The following is a 20,750-nucleotide window of genomic DNA, read 5'->3' on the forward strand; positions in this document are numbered from 1 at the left end:
ATCAGGAATCATCCATAGTCACCATGAACACATACAGACCCCTCCCCCTAACCCTCCCTGCCCCAAAAATGTTCGATGTGATCCAATTCTCGAAAGTGCATAATGAATAACGCCCATGAATTGTAGAATCCCTCCATCCTTCCCCTCAGTTCAAATATAACCTTTTCAAGCGTCAAGAATTCCAGAAGGTTCCCCCGCCACACCAGGGCACAGGGTGGGGAGGTTGATCTCCACCCTAACAGGATCCACCTTCGGGCGATCAACGAGGCGAAGGCTACAACATCTGCCTCCATGCCCGTTTCCAACCCCGGCTGGTCCGACACCCCAAATATGGCCTCCCGAGGACTTGGGTCCAGTTACACATGCACTACTTTAGCGATTACCCTAAATACCTTCTTCCATAATCCTCTAGGTTTGGACAGGACCAAAACATATGAACGTGGTTTGCGGGGTCCCCCCTGCAATGTTCACACACATCTTCTACCCCCTCAAAGAGCCAGCTCATCCTCGCCCTTGTAAGGTGCTCTCTATACACCACCTACAGCTGTATCAGCCCCAACCTCACACAAGAGGTGGAGGCATTCACCCTCCGGAGCACCTCACACCAGAAACCCTCCTCCATACCCTCTCCCAACTCTTCCTCCCACTTTGCCTTGATCCCTTCCTGCGGCGCATTCTCCTCCTCCAAAATAGCCCCGTAAACCGCCGACACTACCCCCTTCTCCAGTCCCCCTGTCATCAGCACCTCCTCCAGCAATGTGGAAGCCGGCTCTACTGGGAAGCTCTGTAGCTCCTTTCTGGCAAAGTCTCGAACCTGCATGTATCTAAATATTTCCCCCTGCTCCAGCCCATACTTTGCTCCCAGCTCCTTCAATCCCGCAAAACGACCCCCAAGAAACAAATCTTTTAGTGTCCTAATTCCTTTCTCTTCCGATGTCCGATAATTTCCATCCCACTTCCCTAGCTCAAATCTATGGTTCCCCCAAATCGGCATTTCCCTTGACCCTGCCCCCAACCCGAAGTGCTGTCGAAACTGCCTCCAAATTCTCAACAATGCTATTACTACCGGACTCCCTGAGTATCTCCCTGGGGCCGTCGGGAATACGTTTTTGATTTATTCTGGGGGTCATTGGAGCATCATTGGTAAGGCCAGCAGCTGTTTTCTATAACTAATTGCCCTTGAGAATGTTGTAGTAAAACTCCTTTTTGGACTTGCGGTATGTATAGGTACACCCAGTGCTGGCAGCAAGGGAGTGCTACACATTTTGCCCGTGTCAGTGAAGGAACGACAATAAGTAGGATGGTGTGTGTTTAGAAGGGAACTTGCAAGTTGACAGGTTCCCATCTGTGAGCTTCTCTTGTTCATTTAGGTGGTAGTTTGAAGGTTTGGAAGGTGCTGTCAAAGTAGCTGTGGCAAGTTTCTGCTGTGACAGCATATTTAAAGACTTGAGAGGACAGGAAGGCTGGAGTTGGGATGAAAGTAGAATTGTATTCAGTCGGGATCTGTAACCTTATGGCCCAGCATTTACCTCACTCTAACATTTTTTAAAAATATATGTTTATTAAGAATTTTTCAACAAAATTTTCAACCATACAAACCGTCTCCCCCATCCCCCGTAACAAAAAAAAGAAAAGAAAGGTCGCATAGCAAGACATAAACATATCAAATCAACATAATACAGAACTTTGTACATTGGATTCCTCCCGCACATATCGTCTTTCCCAAACGTTTATGTATTTTCTTGCTCAAGTGCCCCTAGGGAAAAACCCCTTTCCCATCCCCCCTTCCCCCCCCCCGAAAGAGTTGTCCCCCCCATCCCCTCCCCCCCTGGGTTGCTGCTGCTGACCGAACTTCATCTAACGCTCCGCGAGATAGTCTAGGAACGGTTGCCACCGCCTGGAGAACCCCTGTGCAGACCCTCTCAAGGCAAACTTTATTCTCTCCAATTTGATAAACCCTGCCATGTCATTTATCCAGGCTTCCACACTGGGGGGCTTTGCATCTTTCCACACTAACAAGGTCCTCCGCCGGGCTACCAGGGACGCAAAGCCCAGAATGCCGGCCTCTTTCGCCTCCTGCACTCCCGGCTCATCCGCCACTCCAAATAGTGCTAGCCCCCAACTTGGCTTGACCTGGACTTTCACCACCTTAGGTATAGTTCTCGCAACACCCCACCAGAACCCATCCAGTGCCGGGCATGACCAAAATATATGGGCATGGTTCGCAGGGCTTCTTGAGCTCCTCCCACATCTGTCTTCCACCCCAAAGAACCTACTCAGCCTCGCCCCCGTCATATGCGCTCTGAATAACCTTAAACTGTATCAGGATAAGCCTGGCAGTTGAGGAAGAAGAGTTAACCCTACTCAGGGCATCAGCCCACAGACCCTCTTCAATCTCTTCCCCCAACTCCTCCTCCCATTTACCCTTCAGCTTCTCTACCAAAGCCTCCCCCTCTTCTTTCATCTCCTGGCATATCGCCGACACCTTGCCCTCTCCGACCCATACACCCGAAATCACCCTGTCTTGAATCCCCTGTGCCGGGAGCAACGGAAATTCCCTCACCTGTCGCCTCACAAACGCCCTCACTTGCATGTACCTGAAAGCGTCTCCCGGGGGTAGCCCAAACTTCTCCTCCAGCGCCCCTAGGCTCGCAAACGTCCCATCAATGAACAGGTCCCCCATTCTTCTAATCCCTGCCCGATGGCAGCTCTGAAACCCCCCGTCCATCCTTCCTGGGACAAACCTATGGTTACCCCTGATCGGGGACCACACCGAGGCTCCCATCGCACCCCTATGCCGTCTCCACTGGCCCCAGATCATTTGCGTTGCCGCCACCACCTGACTCGTGGTGTAACTTGTCAGCAAGAGCGGCAACGGTGCCGTCACCAGTGCCCCCAGGCTCGTTCCTTTGCAGGACGCCATCTCCAACCTCTTCCATGCCGCCCCCTCTCCCTCCATCACCCACTTACAGATCATCGCCACATTGGCTGCCCAGTAGTAACCACCCAGATTCGGCAACGCCAGCCCTCCTCTATCTCTACTACGCTCCAGAAACCCCCTCCTTACCCTCGGGGTCTTGTTTGCCCACACAAAACCCATAATGCTCCTGCCTACCCTCTTAAAAAAGGCCTTGGTGATCACAATTGGAAGGCACTGGAACACAAAAAGAAACCTCGGGAGGACCACCATTTTAATCGACTGTACTCTGCCCGCTAGCGAGCGGCAACATGTCCCATCGTTTGAAGTCCTCCTCCATCTGCTCCACCAGCCGCGTTAAATTAGGTTTATGCAGGGTCCCCCAGCTCCTAGCTATTTGGATCCCCAAGTACAGAAAGCTCCTTTCCGCCCTCCTCAATGGTAGATCATCTATCCCTCTTCCCTGATCCCCTGGGTGCACCACGAAGAGCTCACTTTTCCCTACATTGAGCTTATAGCCCGAAAAGTCCCCAAACTCCCTTAGAATCTGCATGACCTCCACCATCCCCTCCACTGGATCCGCCACATACAGCAACAGGTCGTCTGCATACAGCGACACTCGATGCTCCTCTCCCCCTTGGACCACCCCCCTCCAATTCCTGGACTCCCTTAATGCCATGGCCAAAGGTTCAATTGCTAATGCAAACAACAGGGGGGACAGGGGTCACCCCTGCCTCGTCCCTCGATACAGCCGAAAATTCTCTGACCTCCGCCGATTCGTAACCACACTCGCCACCGGGGCTCTATATAGGAGCTTAACCCAGCTAATAAACCCTCCCCCGAACCCAATCCTCCGCAACACTTCCCAGAGATACTCCCACTCTACTCGGTCAAAGGCCTTCTCCGCGTCCATAGCTGCCACTATCTCCGCCTCTCCCTCCACCGATGGCATCATTATCACGTTTAGGAGCCTCCGCACATTGGTATTTAGCTGCCTGCCCTTTACAAATCCCGTCTGGTCCTCGTGAGTCACCCCCGGGACACAGTCCTTGATCCTCGTAGCCAGCACTTTTGCCGGCAACATAGCATCCACGTTGAGGAGCGAGATCGGCCTGTACGACCCACATTGCAGTGGGTCCTTATCCCGCTTCAGGATCAAAGAGATCATCGCCTCCGACATTGTCGAGGGCAAGGTCCCCCCCTCCCTTGCCTCATTGAAAGTCCTCACCAGCAGCGGGCCTAACAGGTCTACGTACTTCCTATAGAACTCAACCGGGAACCCATCTGGTCCCGGGGCCTTCCCTGCCTGCATGTTCCCCAGTCCTTTAATCAGCTCCTCCAACCCAATTGGCGCCCACAAACCAGCCACCTCCTGCTCCTCCACCCTCGGGAACCTCAGTTGGTCCAAGAATCGTCGCACCCCCTCTTCCCCCGCTGGGGGCTGGGGTCTGTACAGCTCCTCATAGAAGGCCTTGAATGCCCCATTTACTTTCACCGCACTCCACACCGTAGTTCCCCTTCCATCCTTGACTCTACCTATCTCCCTCGCTGCCATCCTCTTATGCTGGTGGGCCAGCATCCGGCTCGCCTTCTCCCCATACTCATACGTCGCCCCCTGTGCTTTCCTCCACTGTGCCTCTGCCTTCCCTGTGGTCAACAGGTCGAACTCCGTCTGGAGACTTCGCCTCTCCCTGAGTAGTCCCTCTTCAGGGGCCTCTGCATATCTCCTGTCCACTCTAAAAATCTCCCCCACTAACCTCTCCCTTTCCCTGCCCTCTCCCTTCTCCCTATCAGCCCTGATGGAGATTAACTCTCCCCTAATCACCGCCTTCAGCGCCTCCCATACTACCCCCACCTGCACCTCCCCGTTGTCGTTGGCCTCCAAATATCTTTCAATGCACCCCCGCACCCTCCTGCACACCTCCTCATCTGCCAGCAGTCCCACATCCAGCCACCACAACGGGCGTTGTTCCCTCTCCTCTCCCAACTCCAGTTCCACCCAGTGGGGTGCATGGTCTGAAATGGCTATGGCCGAATACTCCGTTCCCTCCACTTTCGGGATCAGCGCCCTACCCAGAACAAAAAAATCTATCCCGGAGTAGGCTTTGTGTACGTGGGAGAAAATAGAAAATTCCCTGGCCAGAGGCCTGGCAAATATCCACAGATCCACTACCCCCATCTGGTCCATAAACCCCCTAAGCACCTTGGCCGCAGCCGGCCTCTTTCCGGTCCTAGATCTGGAACGATCCAGTGCTGGGTCCAACACCGTGTTGAAATCCCCACCCATTATCAAGCTTCCTACCTCCAGGTCCGGAATGCGCCCCAATATACGCTTCATGAATCCAGCATCTTCCCAGTTCGGGGGGTATGCATTTACCAATACCACCCACGTCCCCTGCAACCTACTGCTCACCATCACGTATCGACCTCCATTGTCCGCTACTATGTTCTTGGCCTCAAACGACACCCGCTTCCCCACCAGTATTGCCACCACTCTATTCTTCGCATCCAGTCCCGAATGGAATACCTGTTTAAGGGGCATCTTGACAAATACATGAATAGGATGGGAATAGAGGGATACGGACCCAGGAAGTGTAGAAGATTGTAGTTTAGTGGGGCAGCATGGTCGGCACAGGCTTGGAGGGCCGAAGGGCCTGTTCCTGTGCTGTACATTTCTTTGTTCTTTGTACCCATCCCTTTCTTAACCTGACCTGGTCTGCCACCTTCAGATGTGTCTCCTGAAGCATGACCACGTCTGCCTTCAGTCCCTTTAACACTCGGGCCGTCTTAACCGGCCCATTTAGGCTCCTCACATTCCACGTTATCAGCCGGATTGGGGGGCTTCCCACCCCCCCCCCCCACCCCCCACCTGCCATCTAGCCATCTCCTATTTTAGGTCAGTCCCGTGCCCGCGCCTCCCGCAGTCTCCAGTCCCCCAGACGGGGAACCCCCGCCCCGACCACCTCTTCCGTTTTCAGTTCCCCCTCGGCCAATGCAGCAGCAACCCTATTCCCCCCCCCCCCCACCCCCCGCTAGATCCGGATCTAGCTCTTTTGCTCCCCCCATAATACTTCCGTAAGTCAGCTGACTCCTGCTGACCCCGGCTTCCTCCGCCTTCTCGTTGACCCCCCCCCCCTCCCCCCCCGGTGTGGAAATCCCTCCTCCACCTTGCGCTCCTTCATCCCCCACCCTCCGCCCTTCCCTAATGCAGGAAAAAGCCCATGCTTTCCTGAGCCAGCCCCGCCCCCTGTGGCGCATCTCCTGTTGCAGCCTTATCCCAATTCCCCCATCCCCGGGTACCTCACTCTAACATAACCATCGAGTGACAGCGTCAACCTGGTTCAATTAGGGGCTGGTTTAGCACAGTGGGCTAAACAGGTGGCTTGTAATGCAGAACAATGCCAGCAGCGCGGATTCAATTCCCGTACCGGCCTCCCCGAACAGGCGTCGGAATGTGGTGACTAGAAGCTTTTCACAGTAACTTCATTGAAGCCTACTTGTGACAATAAGCGAAGGAATATTATTATTATTATTATTATAAGGAATGTAGGAGTGCATACCAGGAGCAGAACCAAGCATACCTAACAATGAGATGCTAAACAGATGAAGCTGCAACATGAATACGAAACAGCAGAAGCAACATGCAAAAGTCAGCTTAGTGATCCCACAATCAAAGTTTTGCTGTCCTGCCACACCCATTTGTGAATGGTGATGGGCAGTTAAAGAATAAACCGCAAGGAGAGGCTCCTGTCCCCATCCTCAATGATTCATGAGACTAGTATGTCAGTGCAAAGTCAAATCTGAAGCAACCATCTTCAACCAGAAGGGCCGAGTAGTTTATCCACCCTGGTCTCCTCCCGAGATCCCTTTCATCATAAATACCTGTCTTCAGCCAAGTCAAAGAACAAAGAACAAAGAAATGTACAGCACAGGAACAGGCCCTTCGGCCCTCCAAGCCCGTGCCGACCATGCTGCCCGACTAAACTACAATCTTCTACACTTCCTGGGTCCGTATCCTTCTATTCCCATCCTATTCATATATTTGTCAAGATGCCCCTTAAATGTCCCTATCGTCTCTGCTTCCACTACCTCCTCCGGTAGCGAGTTCCAGGCACCCACTACCCTCTGCGTAAAAAACTTGCCTCGTACATCTACTCTAAACCTTGCCCCTCTCACCTTAAACCTGTGCCCCCTAGTAATTGACCCCTCTACCCTGGGGAAAAGCCTCTGACTATCCACTCTGCCTATGCCCCTCATAATTTTGTATACCTCTATCAGGTCTCCCCTCAACCTCCTTCGTTCCAGTGAGAACAAACCGAGTTTATTCAATCGCTCCTCATAGCTAATGCCCTCCATACCAGGCAACATTCTGGTAAATCTCTTCTGCACCCTCTCTAAAGCCTCCACATCCTTCTGGTAGTGTGGCGACCAGAATTGAACACTATACTCCAAGTGTGGCCTAACTAAGGTTCTATACAGCTGCAACATGACTTGCCAATTCTTATACTCAATGCCCCGGCCAATGAAGGCAAGCATGCCGTATGCCTTCTTGACTACCTTCTCCACCTGTGTTGCCCCTTTCAATGACCTGTACTCCTAGATCTCTTTGACTTTCAATACTCTTGAGGGTTCTACCATTCACTGTATATTCCCTACCTGTATTAGACCTTCCAAAATGCATTACCTCACATTTGTCCGGATTAAACTCCATCTGCCATCTCTCCGCCCAAGTTTCCAGACAATCTAAATCCTGCTGTATCCTCCGACAGTCCTCATCGCTATCCGCAATTCCACCAACCTTTGTGTCGTCTGCAAACTTACTAATCAGACCAGTTACATTTTCCTCCAAATCATTTATATATACTACAAAGAGCAAAGGTCCCAGCACTGATCCCTGTGGAACACCACTGGTCACAGCCTTCCAATTAGAAAAGCATCCCTTTGCTACTCTCTGCCTTCTATGGCCTAGCCAGTTCTGTATCCACCTTGCCAGCTCACCCCTGATCCCGTGTGACTTCACCTTTTGTACTAGTCTACCATGAGGGACCTTGTCAAAGGCCTTACTGAAGTCCATATAGACAACATCTACTGCCCTACCTGCATCAATCATCTTAGTGACCTCCTCGAAAAACTCTATCAAGTTAGTGAGACACGACCTCCCCTTCACAAAACCGTGCTGCCTCTCACTAATACGTCCATTTGCTTCCAAATGGGAGTAGATCCTGTCTCGAAGAATTCTCTCCAGTAATTTCCCTACCACTGAAGTAAGGCTCACCGGCCTGTAGTTCCCGGGATTATCCTTGCTACCCTTCTTAAACAGAGGAACAACATTGGCTATTCTCCAGTCCTCCGGGACATCCCCTGAAGACAGCGAGGATCCAAAGATTTCTGTCAAGGCCTCAGCAATTTCCTCTCCAGCCTCCTTCAGTATTCTGGGGTAGATCCCATCAGGCCCTGGGGACTTATCTACCTTAATATTTTTTAAGACACCCAACACCTCGTCTTTTTGGATCACAATGTGACCCAGGCTATCTACACCCCCTTCTCCAGACTCAACATCTACCAATTCCTTCTCTTTGGTGAATACTGATGCAAAGTATTCATTTAGTACCTCGCCCATTTCATCTGGCTCCACACATAGATTCCCTTGCCTATCCTTCAGTGGGCCAACCCTTTCCCTGGCTACCCTCTTGCTTTTTATGTACGTGTAAAAAGCCTTGGGATTTTCCTTAACCCTATTTGCCAATGACTTTTCGTGACCCCTTCTAGCCCTCCTGACTCCTTGCTTAAGTTCCTTCCTACTTTCCTTATATTCCACGCAGGCTTCGTCTGTTCCCAGCCTTTTAGCCCTGACAAATGCCTCCTTTTTCTTTTTGACGAGGCCTACAATATCACTCGTCATCCAAGGTTCCCGAAAATTGCCATATTTATCTTTCTTCCTCACAGGAACATGCCGGTCCTGTATTCCTTTCAACTGCCACTTGAAAGCCTCCCACATGTCAGATGTTGATTTGCCCTCAAACATCCGCCCCCAATCTATGTTCTTCAGTTCCCGCCTAATATTGTTATAATTAGCCTTCCCCCAATTTAGCACATTCATCCTCGGACCACTCTTATCCTTGTCCACCAGTACTTTAAAACTTACTGAATTGTGGTCACTGTTACCGAAATGCTCCCCTACTGAAACATCTACCACCTGGCCGGGCTCATTCCCCAATACCAGGTCCAGTACCGCCCCTTCCCTAGTTGGACTGTCTACATATTGTTTTAAGAAGCCCTCCTGGATGCTCCTTACAAACTCCGCCCCGTCTAAGCCCCTGGCACTAAGTGAGTCCCAGTCAATATTGGGGAAGTTGAAGTCTCCCATCACCACAACCCTGTTGTTTTTACTCTTTTCCAAAATCTGTCTACCTATCTGCTCCTCTATCTCCCGCTGGCTGTTGGGAGGCCTGTAGTATACCCCCAACATTGTGACTGCACCCTTCTTATTCCTGATCTCTACCCATATAGCCTCACTGCCCTCTGAGGTGTCCTCTCGCAGTACAGCTGTGATATTCTCCCGAACAAGTAGCGCAACTCCGCCTCCCCTTTTACATCCCCCTCTATCCCGCCTGAAACATCTAAATCCTGGAACGTTTAGCTGCCAATCCTGCCCTTCCCTCAACCAGGTCTCTGTAATGGCAACAACATCATAGTTCCAAGTACTAATCCAAGCTCTAAGTTCATCTGCCTTACCCGTAATGCTCCTTGCATTAAAACATATGCACTTCAGGCCACCAGACCCGCTGTGTTCAGCAGCTTCTCCCCGTCTGCTCTGCCTCAGAGCCACACTGTCCCTATTCCCTAGTTCTCCCTCAATGCTCTCACCTTCTGACCTATTGCTCCCGTGCCCACCCCCCTGCCATACTAGTTTAAACCCTCCCGTGTGACACTAGCAAACCTCGCGGCCAGGATATTTATGCCTCTCCGGTTTAGATGCAACCCGTCCTTCTTATACAGGTCACACCTGCCCCGGAAGAGCTCCCGGTGGTCCAGATAATGGAAACCCTCCCTCCTACACCAGCTTTTAGCCACGCGTTTATCTGCTCTATCTTCCTATTTCTAGCCTCACTGGCACGTGGCACAGGGAGTAATCCCGAGATTACAACCCTCGAGGTCCTGTCTTTTAACTTTCTGCCTAGCTCCCTGAACTCCTGCTGCAGGACCTCATGCCCCTTCCTGCCTATGTCGTTAGTACCAATATGTACAACGACCTCTGCCTGTTTGCCCTCCCCCTTCAGGATTCCCTCGACCCGTTCGGAGACATCCTGGACCCTGGCACCAGGGAGGCAACATACCATCCTGGAGTCTCTTTCACGTCCACAGAAGCGCCTATCTGTGCCCCTGACTATAGAGTCCCCTATTACTATTACTCTTCTGCGCTTTGACCCTCCCTTCTGAACATCAGAGCCAGCCGTGGTGCCACTGCTCTGGCTGCTGCTGTTTTCAATTCACTCCACACGATATCAAGGAAAGGCTGAAGGCAGGAGATACAGAAAAGGCCATGGGCCCTGCCAACATCCTGGCTGTAGTGCTGAAGACATTTGCTCCAGAACTAGCATGGTCCTAGCCAAAGTGTTCCAGTACAGCTACAACACTGGTACATACCCAACAATGTGGACTATTTCCCAGTAATGTCCTGTCACAAAAAGCAGGACAAATAAAATTTGGCTAATTATCACCCATCATGCCATCAGCCTACTTTAAATAATCAGCAAAGTGATGGAAGGTTTCGGTCACAATGCTATCAAGAGGCATTTATTCAACAATAACCTTCTTACTGATGCTCAATTTGGTTTCTGCCAGGGTCTCACAGCTCGGCTTATTACAGTCTAAATATGGACCAAAGAAGTGAAAGTGACAGTTCTTGATATCAAGGCAGTATCAACTCACCTCCTGCCTCCCCAAAGCCAATCCACCATCAACAAGGTACAAGTCTGGAATGTGATGGAATAATTTCCACTTGCCTGGATGTGTGAAGCTCCAACAACACTCAACAGCATCCAGGACAAAGCAACCTACTTGATTGGCACTGCATCCACCACCTTATTCACTCCCTCCACCACCAATGCACAGTGACCACATTATGTACCATATACAAGATCCTGGATCAAAATCCTGGACCTCTGCTCCTAACAGCACCATGGGAGTATCTGCACCAGGTGGACTACAGTGTTTCACAAAGGCAGCTCAACACCACCTTCTCAAGAGAAATTAAGGATGGGCAACAAGTATTGGCCTTGCCAGCAATGCTCACATCCCATGAAAGAATTTAAAATAACCTCCAGGGAGGAAGGATCAAGGGTTGGCTTTTTGAGGTGATGTATACACATTTGGAGTTGAGGCAGACAGTAGAAGAGAGAACCATTAACAATATAAACTTACACTGGAGTCTGGAAGCAAGGTGCTCAGCAATTTAGTGGTTTACCTCCTTTTTGCCTTGACCACACCAAAGTTAATGATTCTTAAAATCCTTTTGAATTGGCCTAGCAAACCACTCAGCTGCACCCAGGGCATTTAGGATCGGCCATAAATAGACTTTGCCTACGATGCTGACATTATAAAAATACACCTGGAGTTCATCATTTGTCCTGAAAAAAAACTGATATTGAGTAACAACTGTATGTTGTCGATGCACTAGTCTAATAGCCCGTGGTCATTTTCTTTTAATATCTGGGCCTAGACATGGAATATGGGCACAGGATTCTTGGCTACCTTGATCATCGTGGCTAAACTCTCGCCCACCCTATTCTCATGAACAAGCCGACTTTGCAGGAGGATCACCGGATACCTGCCTGTCCCTTCACCAGTTTTTATTTGAGGCGAAGTACGGTACTGGCCCTAAACGACCGGCTCCACTGGGATCAGCTAATAACAGTGCCGGGGATCTAACCCAGCTTGAAAACTTTCTCGAAATTGAATGCAAGATGCTTGCGCAACAAGGCCACAGCACATCAAACACAAAATAATTGTTTCAGAGGACTTGCTGCCCGGACAGGGATTGGATTGGGTTGGGGAATGGCGTTGCTAATTTAAAGAACAAATCCCCAATATTGAGTGTTCAGGAACATTGTGAATGTCTGATGAGTTTAAGAGAAGGCACATGTTTGTTAGTTTCGTCTATCCTTTCGAAGCGGAATAACAAGCGTCCAATGGATATTTAAATAATCCGTCACATCCTTTCTTCCACCCAGTGACGGGCGGTCACCGCCGCTGGACCTTGTACAAACAGCACTCCGGGAACCCCATACCAACAACTCTCGATCAAAAAATTACAATTTTGCTGGTCCCTTTCCGTATTCACGTTTGCAACATAATAACAACCATGACATACGGGGGGCGGGGGGGGGGGCTTGTTTGTTTGTTTTTAATTTGTAGCCCAAAAATTAGAAATGGCACATTTAAGTGGATATCGTTTTCTGCTTTTCATTCCTTTGCTACTGAAACATTTATGATCGTTCCGGGATCCCTTGAAAATATCCTGAAGGACGAGGCAGAGACCTGCGCCTCCAAAGAGATTGTTCTAAGCTCCTAACCCCAGCCTGGCCGCAGCCCCTGAACCTTGACAAGATTCCTGATCATTACAGAGTCCAGTATTTGTGATCCCCTCAGCCCGGTGGGGCCCGGCTCCTCCACAAGTGCAAACGCCAATTGCACCTAAACGAGGCACCTGGGTCCCCCGAACTATGAACTCACTCTACATGAAGTAGTCGCAAAAGAACTCTGTGCGACCAAAAATCGTTCTTGTGTGCACAAATAAATAAAATAATCGCGCAATATGGGAATAAGTTGCTTCCCGGAAGTTGGGCATTTACCCTTTTAAATGTCTTTCTCGGGGAGCCTTTAAACTTGTTTTCAAATAACCTAGCCCCATCCTCTAATTATCAAATCCTTTGCATGGTTTTTTTTACCACGTGTCTAGGATTTGCAATTATCCCCACTCCGTCAAAAGGTTCGCGCAGAAAAAGAGAGCAAGCTGCGAGTGAAACTGACACGAAATTGGAGAGCTCGCCCCCCACAGCAGAAGCGAAACGTCTTCTTTTGTTGATGTTGTGAGGGCGAGGGGTACGTGGTGGCACATCAGCCTCTCGCCCACAGACACAGCTCAACTCACTCCACCCAGCTCAACCTCCTTTATTTCAAAAACACAGTACCTGGATTTAATTTGGAGCTGCTGCCTTTCTCGTTCAAGGAAGGTCCTAAGCTCCAGGTCTCGATCCAGATCCGATCCGAAGCCGGAGCGCCTCCGGGGGCTGTGAAAGTGCGGGTCCCGCCGGTGCAGGAGCGCCGAGCTGGGGCTGTTATAATCGATGTTTTTTTTAAATGCACACAATAATATGTGAAACCAGGAATGAGTTTACTTTCGCTCCATATCGCTGTCTGCTGCGTACATTTCCACCACTCCTCGCTGCAGTCGCATCCCCGGGGTCCTAGCGCCGCCTCGTAGTTCTCCTTTCCCAGGGTCACATCTCGAATACCCGCCAACCCTGTGCAAATCACCTTCCTCCTTTCGATATTCAAGGATAAATACGCCACTGAGTTTCTGAAAAAAGATTTTGCCCTGGTCCATCCGCTGTTGCATTTACGGTTGTGCATTTTTTTACCTTCCAGTTTTCACCATTGCATTTTCCACTGACCCATACCTGAGTTTTTTTTATTGACACTTAAAGCCATCAGTCGCAGTGTTCGAAGTTCCAAAATAGTTACGTTTTCACTTGTGCTGGGCACAGGAAAATGACACACCAGCTGATCAGAGCACATTATAACATCTCAGGACAAACACATGTTCACCATATTTATGAGGCTAATACTAATTGAACCCATCCTGTCTACCCTCTCAAGCAAATAAGACTTGTATATTTAGCAAATAGTGAACATGGATCTGAATCAGTTAAACTAGTAGTTAAGAAAGTGAGACTTTTTTAAACATTCGCTCTCCCAATGCCAAAATGACACCTAAGTTACCATCCAACCTTTATGACCAGAAAATCTTTGCAGGAAAAATAATATTCTTCGCTTGCATGCCCATATGCTCTTCGGGGATCAGTTAGGAGTCAGGGTCCCCATTCCTAACTTCATCTTCATCTCCTCCCTCCCCTCCCCCCCCCCCCCCCCCCATCTTCATAGAACCCCTACAGTGCAGAAGAAGGTCATTTGGCTCATTGAGTTTACACAGACACTCTGAAAAAACACTCCTGCCCAGGCCCACTCCCCCATCCTATTCCTGTAACCCCACTTAACCTGCACATCTTTAAATAATAAGGGGCAATTTTTTAGCATAGTCAATCCACCTAACCTGCATATCTTTGGACTGTGGGAGGAAACCGGAGCACCCAGAGGAGCCCCACATGAAGAAAACATGCAAATTCCACGCAGTCACCCAAGGCCAGAATTGAACCCGAGTTCCTTGTGCTGTGAGGCAGCAGTGCTAACCACTGTGCTACCGTGCTGCCCATATCATTGCCGTCTGCTCAATCCATAGCTGCATAGTAGGACAACGTGTGATTTAGATTTGAGTTAAGAAGTTTGGTTGCTGATAGCAGTTTATTGTAATTCTAAATTTCCCTTTGTCAGAATGTGCAAAAACCCATTTTTGCAAATGTATTTCTTCCTGGCATATACTGTAATCATAGAAATTTGCAGCAGAACCATGGGCGACATGGTAGCACAATGGTTAACACGTTGCTTCACAGCACCAGGGACCCGGGATCGATTCCTGTCTTGGGTCACTGTCTGTGCAGAGTCTGCACGTTCTCCCCGTGTCTGCATGGGTTTCCTCCAGGTGCTCCGGTTTCCTCCCACAATTCCCGAAAGACGTGCTTGCTAGGTGAATTGGACATTCTGAATTCTCCCTCACTGTACCTGAACAGGCGCCGAGTGTGGGATTTTCACAGTAACTTCATTGCAGTGTTAATGTAAGCTACTTGTGACATGGATAAATATTATTATCAAAAGCTAGTCTGTCAAATCTAACCTTCACATAGTTACTAATATACCTAATACCTATACTAATATAATTGTGGTGTCACCCATTTTAAAACTTGGCACTTTCTGCCTAATGACGTGTCCTATCTTTCAGCAAAGGTGCCAAAAGATTTTCCCTTTTTTGCTTTGTCTTCAACTATTACAATTATATTTAAGTTCATAAAATATGGTGATTGATCATTGGAATTTACAAACACACCATGAAGCAATAAAACACACAATTACATGAGTAGAGGCTAGACACAAATCCTTGTATGTGTACATGGGTGGTGCCCAATTCAAGTCTGCTACTCCTCACTCACTATGTTTTTGAATAGTTCATCAGGTGTGGGAGATTATTTTCTTGCTTTCTTTTCATTGAATTCACAGCTTCTAGCTAAAATACATTTTAAATAGTACCAGTCATCTCACAACATCTCTTCCAAGTCAATATTCTTTACTTGTGAGCTTAATGGGGAATGTTGACAGTCTCTTTGACCAGAGGACAATCAAGTCTGATCCTATCCTCATCTGATGCACTTTTCTGGAGGATGCCAATGAATCGTATTCAGAAGCAGAATCCTGTCTTATTTTTCTGCTCCCTACCCTAAGGCACTACAGCCAAATGTAGATAACAACTGACATTGTGACTGATATCATCAGAAACCAAATATCAAATCTTCTAATTTGGATGGCTCAATTATATTTTTATTTCACCAGATAAGCCATCGGAGAAGCCCTTTATACACATAGTCACTGTAAAAATTGCAACCAACTCTCAGAACCTCCAAGAGTCTCTCTTAAACCCATAATTGTCCAGTTGTATATTTAGACATTCCAGTCTCTTTTTAAATGTTAATGCTGATTTCCTCATATAACCAATGCCATGACATGATTTGAGAAATGTTCAATAAATCTTATTGTTATATCAATGTTTAGATCATATTAGGTGGTCCTCATTTCCAATCTCAAGTGTTTTTGAGAATCAAGATTTTACTTAATTGAATCCCAAGATTAAAACATTTAATCTCCACCAAACTGTTGGTTGATTTCTGTGACGTTGGATCTTAGACCACAGATCTCCAGCATAGTGTTATCTTTCTGGAATTACACATTTGTTATTTTATACAAATGGTTTAAATGAGCAGTATATTTTTGCTGTATGCAGTCAACACAATTGATAATTTTAATGGATTTAGATAACTTAAGGGGCAGCACGGTAGCACGGTAGCATTGTGGATAGCACAATTGCTTCACAGTTCTAGGGTCCCAGGTTCAATTCCAGCTTGGGTCACTGTCTGTGCGGGGTCTGCACATCCTCCCCGTGTGTGCGTGGGTTTCCTCCGGATGCTCCGGTTTCCTCCCACAGTCCAAAGATGTGCAGGTTAGATGGATTGGCCATGATAAATTGCCCTTAGTGTCCAAAATTGCCCTTAGTGTTGGGTGGGGTTACTGGGTTATGGGGATAGAGTGGAGGTGTTGACTTTGGGTAGGGTGCTCTTTCCAAGAGCCGGTGCAGACTCGATGGGCCGAATGGCCTCCTTCTGCACTGTAAATTCTATGATTCTATGATTAACAAAAGTACCTTGTGGATTACCCTGCGATTGCAATATCAAACTATGGTACTTAATTTGAACTCAATTCCAGGACATCATAGCAAGAGTTGCTCAGGGTAGTGTCCTAGGCCCAGCCATCGACAGTTGCTTCATCAATGACCTTCCCTCCATTGTCAGGTCAAAAGTGGGAATGTTCAAGGCAGCACGGGTGGCACAGTCTGAGGTCCCAGGTTCGATTCCGGTTTCTGGGTCACTGTCCATTTGGAGTTTGCACATTCGCCCCGTGTTTGCGTAGGTTTCGCCCACACAACCCAAAGATGTGCAGGCTAGGTAATTGGCTATGCTAAAATTACCCCTTAATTGGAAAAAATGAATTGGGTACTCTAAATTTATTTAAATAAAGAAGTGGGAATGTTCGCTGATAATTGCACAATATTTGGTACCATTCACAACTTCTCAGATACTGAAGCAGTCTGTGCCAATATGCAGCATAGACCTGGACAACATTCACGCTAGGGCTGACAAGTGGCAAGTAATATTTGTGCCACACAAATGCCAGGCAATGGCAACCTCCAAAAAGAGAGAATCTAACCATCTCCCTTTGATATTCAAAGGTATTCCATTGCTAAATCCCCTACTATCAACATCCTGATGTGGAGATGCCGGCGTTGGACTGGGGTGAACACAGTACAAAGTCTTACAACACCAGGTTAAAGTCCAAAAGGTTTGTTTCGATGTCACTAGCTTTCGGAGCGCTGCTCCTTCCTCAGGTGATTTTCAACATCCTGGCAGTCATCATTGACTAGAATTGCACTGAACATATAAATACTATGGCTGCAGGAACAGGTCAGAGACTGGGAATTCTGTGGCGAGTTACTCACCTCCTGGCTTCCCAAAGTCTGTCCACCATCAACAAGGCACAAATCAGGAGTGTGATGAAATAATCTCCACTTGCCTAAATGCAGCTCCAACAACATTCAAGAAGCTTGACACCATCCAGGACCAAGCAGCCCACTTGATCGATATCCCATCTACCACCTCAAACATTCACTCCTTCCACACAGTGGCAACGGTGTGCACTATATACAAAATGCAATGCAGCAACTCACCAAGTCAACTTCAATAGCACTGTCCAAACCCACCAGAAGGACAAGGGCAGCAGATGCATGAATCACTATCACCCTCAAGTTTCCATTCATGCCACAAACCAATCTAGCATGGAACTATATTACCATTCTTGCATTTTCGCTGGGTCAAAATCATGGAACTCCCTAACAGCACAGTGGGTATACCTGCATTGCAGCAATTCAAGAAGGCAACTCATTACCATCTTCTCTAGGACAATTAGGGATGGGCAACAAATGCAGGCCTAGCCAGTGAAGCTCAATAAAAAAAATAAGAGACGCATAAAAAAAGATGGAACACATGTTTTATACTACAGTGATGTTAATCTGGTAACAAGTGACTTATTGAGTTAAATTGTCACACACAATCTCCAAAATCCCTGAGATTCTTGTTATTATTCTTGGGATGTGAGAAATGCTGTTGAGGAAAATGTATTGCCTGTTCCTCACTGGTAGCGGAATCGATGCGGGTGTGGCGCCGACTTTTCTGACGTGGAACTCCACGGATCCTCCGTTGGCGTAAGCACTTAGACTCAAGAACAGAGAATCCAGCCCAAAGTATTTCTTAAATGGAGAGAGATTGAAAAGTATTGATGTCCAAAGGGACTTGGGTGTCTTTGTTCGTGAGTCACCGCAAGCTAACATATTGGTGTAGCATGAAATTAGAAAGGCAAATGTTATGATGACATTTATTGTAAGAGGATTTGAGTACAGGAGTAAAGATGCCTTGCTACAATTGTATGGAGCCTTAGTGAGATTGTACCTGGAGTATTGCTTAGAGTTTTGGTCTCCTTGCCTAAGGAAGAATATACTTACCCCAGAGAAGTGCAATGGGGGTTCACCAGACTGATTCCTGGGATGGCTGGATGAGCCTCCGTGCCGCAATCGTGCTCGGCACGGGGGCAGAGAATGGGCATCAGACCCACGATTGGGTCCGATGCCGCTCCCGCGATTCTTTGGGGCCCCGTAACTAGGTGACTCAGGGCAGCAGCATTACCTATGTGCGTATCAGGGCCATGCTCGAAGGAGTATTCGTATGCCACCAACAAGATGCCCAGTGCTGAATTCAAGCTGAGGCAATGGGTGGGATCGCCTTGTTTTCCTTAAAAGGTCCAGCAGAGATTTATGGTACGTGATTATCGTAAAGTGTCAGCCATAGACGTACAGATGGAATTTCTTAAGGGCCTGTTCCTGTGGTGTACTTTTCTTTGTTCTTTGTTCTTTGTATCACGGCCAGACCCTCTTTTTCGATTTGTGCATAGCGTCGCTCCACATCTGCCAGGGTTCATGGTGCATGTACAATCGGTCACTTGGTGCCATCGTCCCAACGATGGGAGAGGACTGCCCCTACTCCATCGGGAGAGGTATCGCATGTTAGTAATAGCGGCGTTGTGGGATCATAGTGTGCCAAGGTATTGGACGACAGCAGCTGTTGCTTCACTTTTGTGAATGCTTCGTCCTGTGGCACCTGCCACAGCCGCTTCAGTTTTTTCTTTAGCAATGCATGTAGGGGTGCCAGTAAGGTGGCCAGGTTGGGGATAAATTTACCATAATAATTGATGAGACCTAGGAATGACTTAAATTCTGTCGTGTTTTGTGGGATCGGCACCCGTTTTATGGTCTTCAGTTTGTCCACTACAGGGTGCAGGCCATCCTTGTCGATGCAGTACCGAGATATATCAGCTCGCCCACCTGAAACATGCACTTTTTCCACTTGAGCCGGATGCCTGTACCTGAGAATCCTTGCAGGTGTTCTTTGATGGTGGTCCTGTGATTAACACGTCATTTAGGTACTCTACCACCCTAGACAGCCCATGAAGGATATCTTCCATTAAGCCCTGAAAAACAGCGCATGCCTGTGAGACTGCAAAAGGCAGGCATGTGTATTCAATCAACCCCTTATGGATGTTGATGGTGACAAACTTCCTTTCTGCCATAACGAGCTCCAGCTGGAGGTACACATGACTCATGTCCAGCTTGGTAAATGTATGGCCTCCAACCAGCTTTGTGTAGAGATCTTCGATACTTGACATGGGTTATCGGTCAAGGTGAGATGCTCGGTTGACAGTCAATTTATAGTCTCCGCAAAGATGGACCGACTTGTTGGGTTTTAGTACTGGAACCACCGGCGCAGCCCATTGCGCAAACTGTACTGGACTTATTAAGCCAAGGTGCTCCAGATGGCCAGGTTCAGCCTCTACCATGGCGAGTAAGGCAAAGGATACCAGTCATGACCTGAAATAATGCCTCCAGGTCCATGTAGATCTTTGCCCCTGTTCCTTTGCTCTTTCCAAGGCCCTCCTGAAACACCTTGGTATAATTCCCAACAACTTCATATAGCCCCCGGTTTGCATCCTGAAGATCTGCTGCCAATCCAATTGAAATTTTTGCAGCCAGTCTCTGCTCAGTGGCCGTCTGCTCGGGGAGAATGTGCAAACTCCACAGGGACAGTGACCCGGGGCCGGGATCGAACCCAGGTCCTCAGTGCCATGAGGCAACAGTGCTAACCACTGTGCCACCGTGCCACCCGTACATCCTTCAATCTAACATCAGGCAATACTGTTCATGCTGCTGCAAAATATTTTAATGTCATACAAGTTTGTGGACTTTTTTGTACAACACAACACTCAAAGTAAAATATTTCTGTGGTATCATAGCCCAAGGATTGCCATGCAAAATATTAACATACACTAAGCATTAAAAAGTGATTTCTTAGCCAATTAATTTACTAAGGTTCATAAACTGATATTTCAAGAGAGAGATTACTTGCCATATTCAAGTTAAAAATATTTTTACTCTCACTGTTCCGCCAGTGATTGATTCAAATGCTGAAGCAGAACAATTGCTGATTGGCTTTCCTAATTTTTCTATCCTGCTACTTTCATGTAGTGCGACACTTTAGGTCTCGCTGTCCCCTCCCCACTACCTAGTCGGTGTCATCGGGCACGTGGCCAGGAACTTGACATAACTCTGAAAAAGTGGACTCAAAACATTAACTCTGTTTCTTTCTACACAGATGCTACCAGATCTGCTGAGTTTGTGTGGTGAATGTATTCACCAGAATAAGTTGTCTGTAGAGTATTGTAAAATGATCCCTTTTCCATGTAGTGTACTGGAACCTTGGTGGGCTCCACCTCTGGCTCCGCTCCC

At 48.2% G+C, this 20,750-nt stretch overlaps 1 protein-coding gene across 2 annotated transcripts in view; it reads right to left on the reverse strand.

Annotated features, from left to right (window-relative positions):
• LOC140421052 (BCL-6 corepressor-like protein 1) overlaps positions 1-13,376 on the reverse strand; it is a 516,176-nt gene extending 502,800 nt beyond the window's left edge. For both annotated transcript variants that reach the window (XM_072505370.1, XM_072505367.1), the window contains exon 1: positions 13,111-13,376. The gene's annotated coding sequence lies outside the window, so the exon portion shown is untranslated. The remainder of the gene's footprint in view (positions 1-13,110) is intronic.
• Between the last annotated feature and the right edge of the window lie 7,374 nt (positions 13,377-20,750).

Source organism: Scyliorhinus torazame, chromosome 5 (assembly GCF_047496885.1).
Source record: "Scyliorhinus torazame isolate Kashiwa2021f chromosome 5, sScyTor2.1, whole genome shotgun sequence".
Taxonomy (NCBI): domain Eukaryota; kingdom Metazoa; phylum Chordata; class Chondrichthyes; order Carcharhiniformes; family Scyliorhinidae; genus Scyliorhinus; species Scyliorhinus torazame.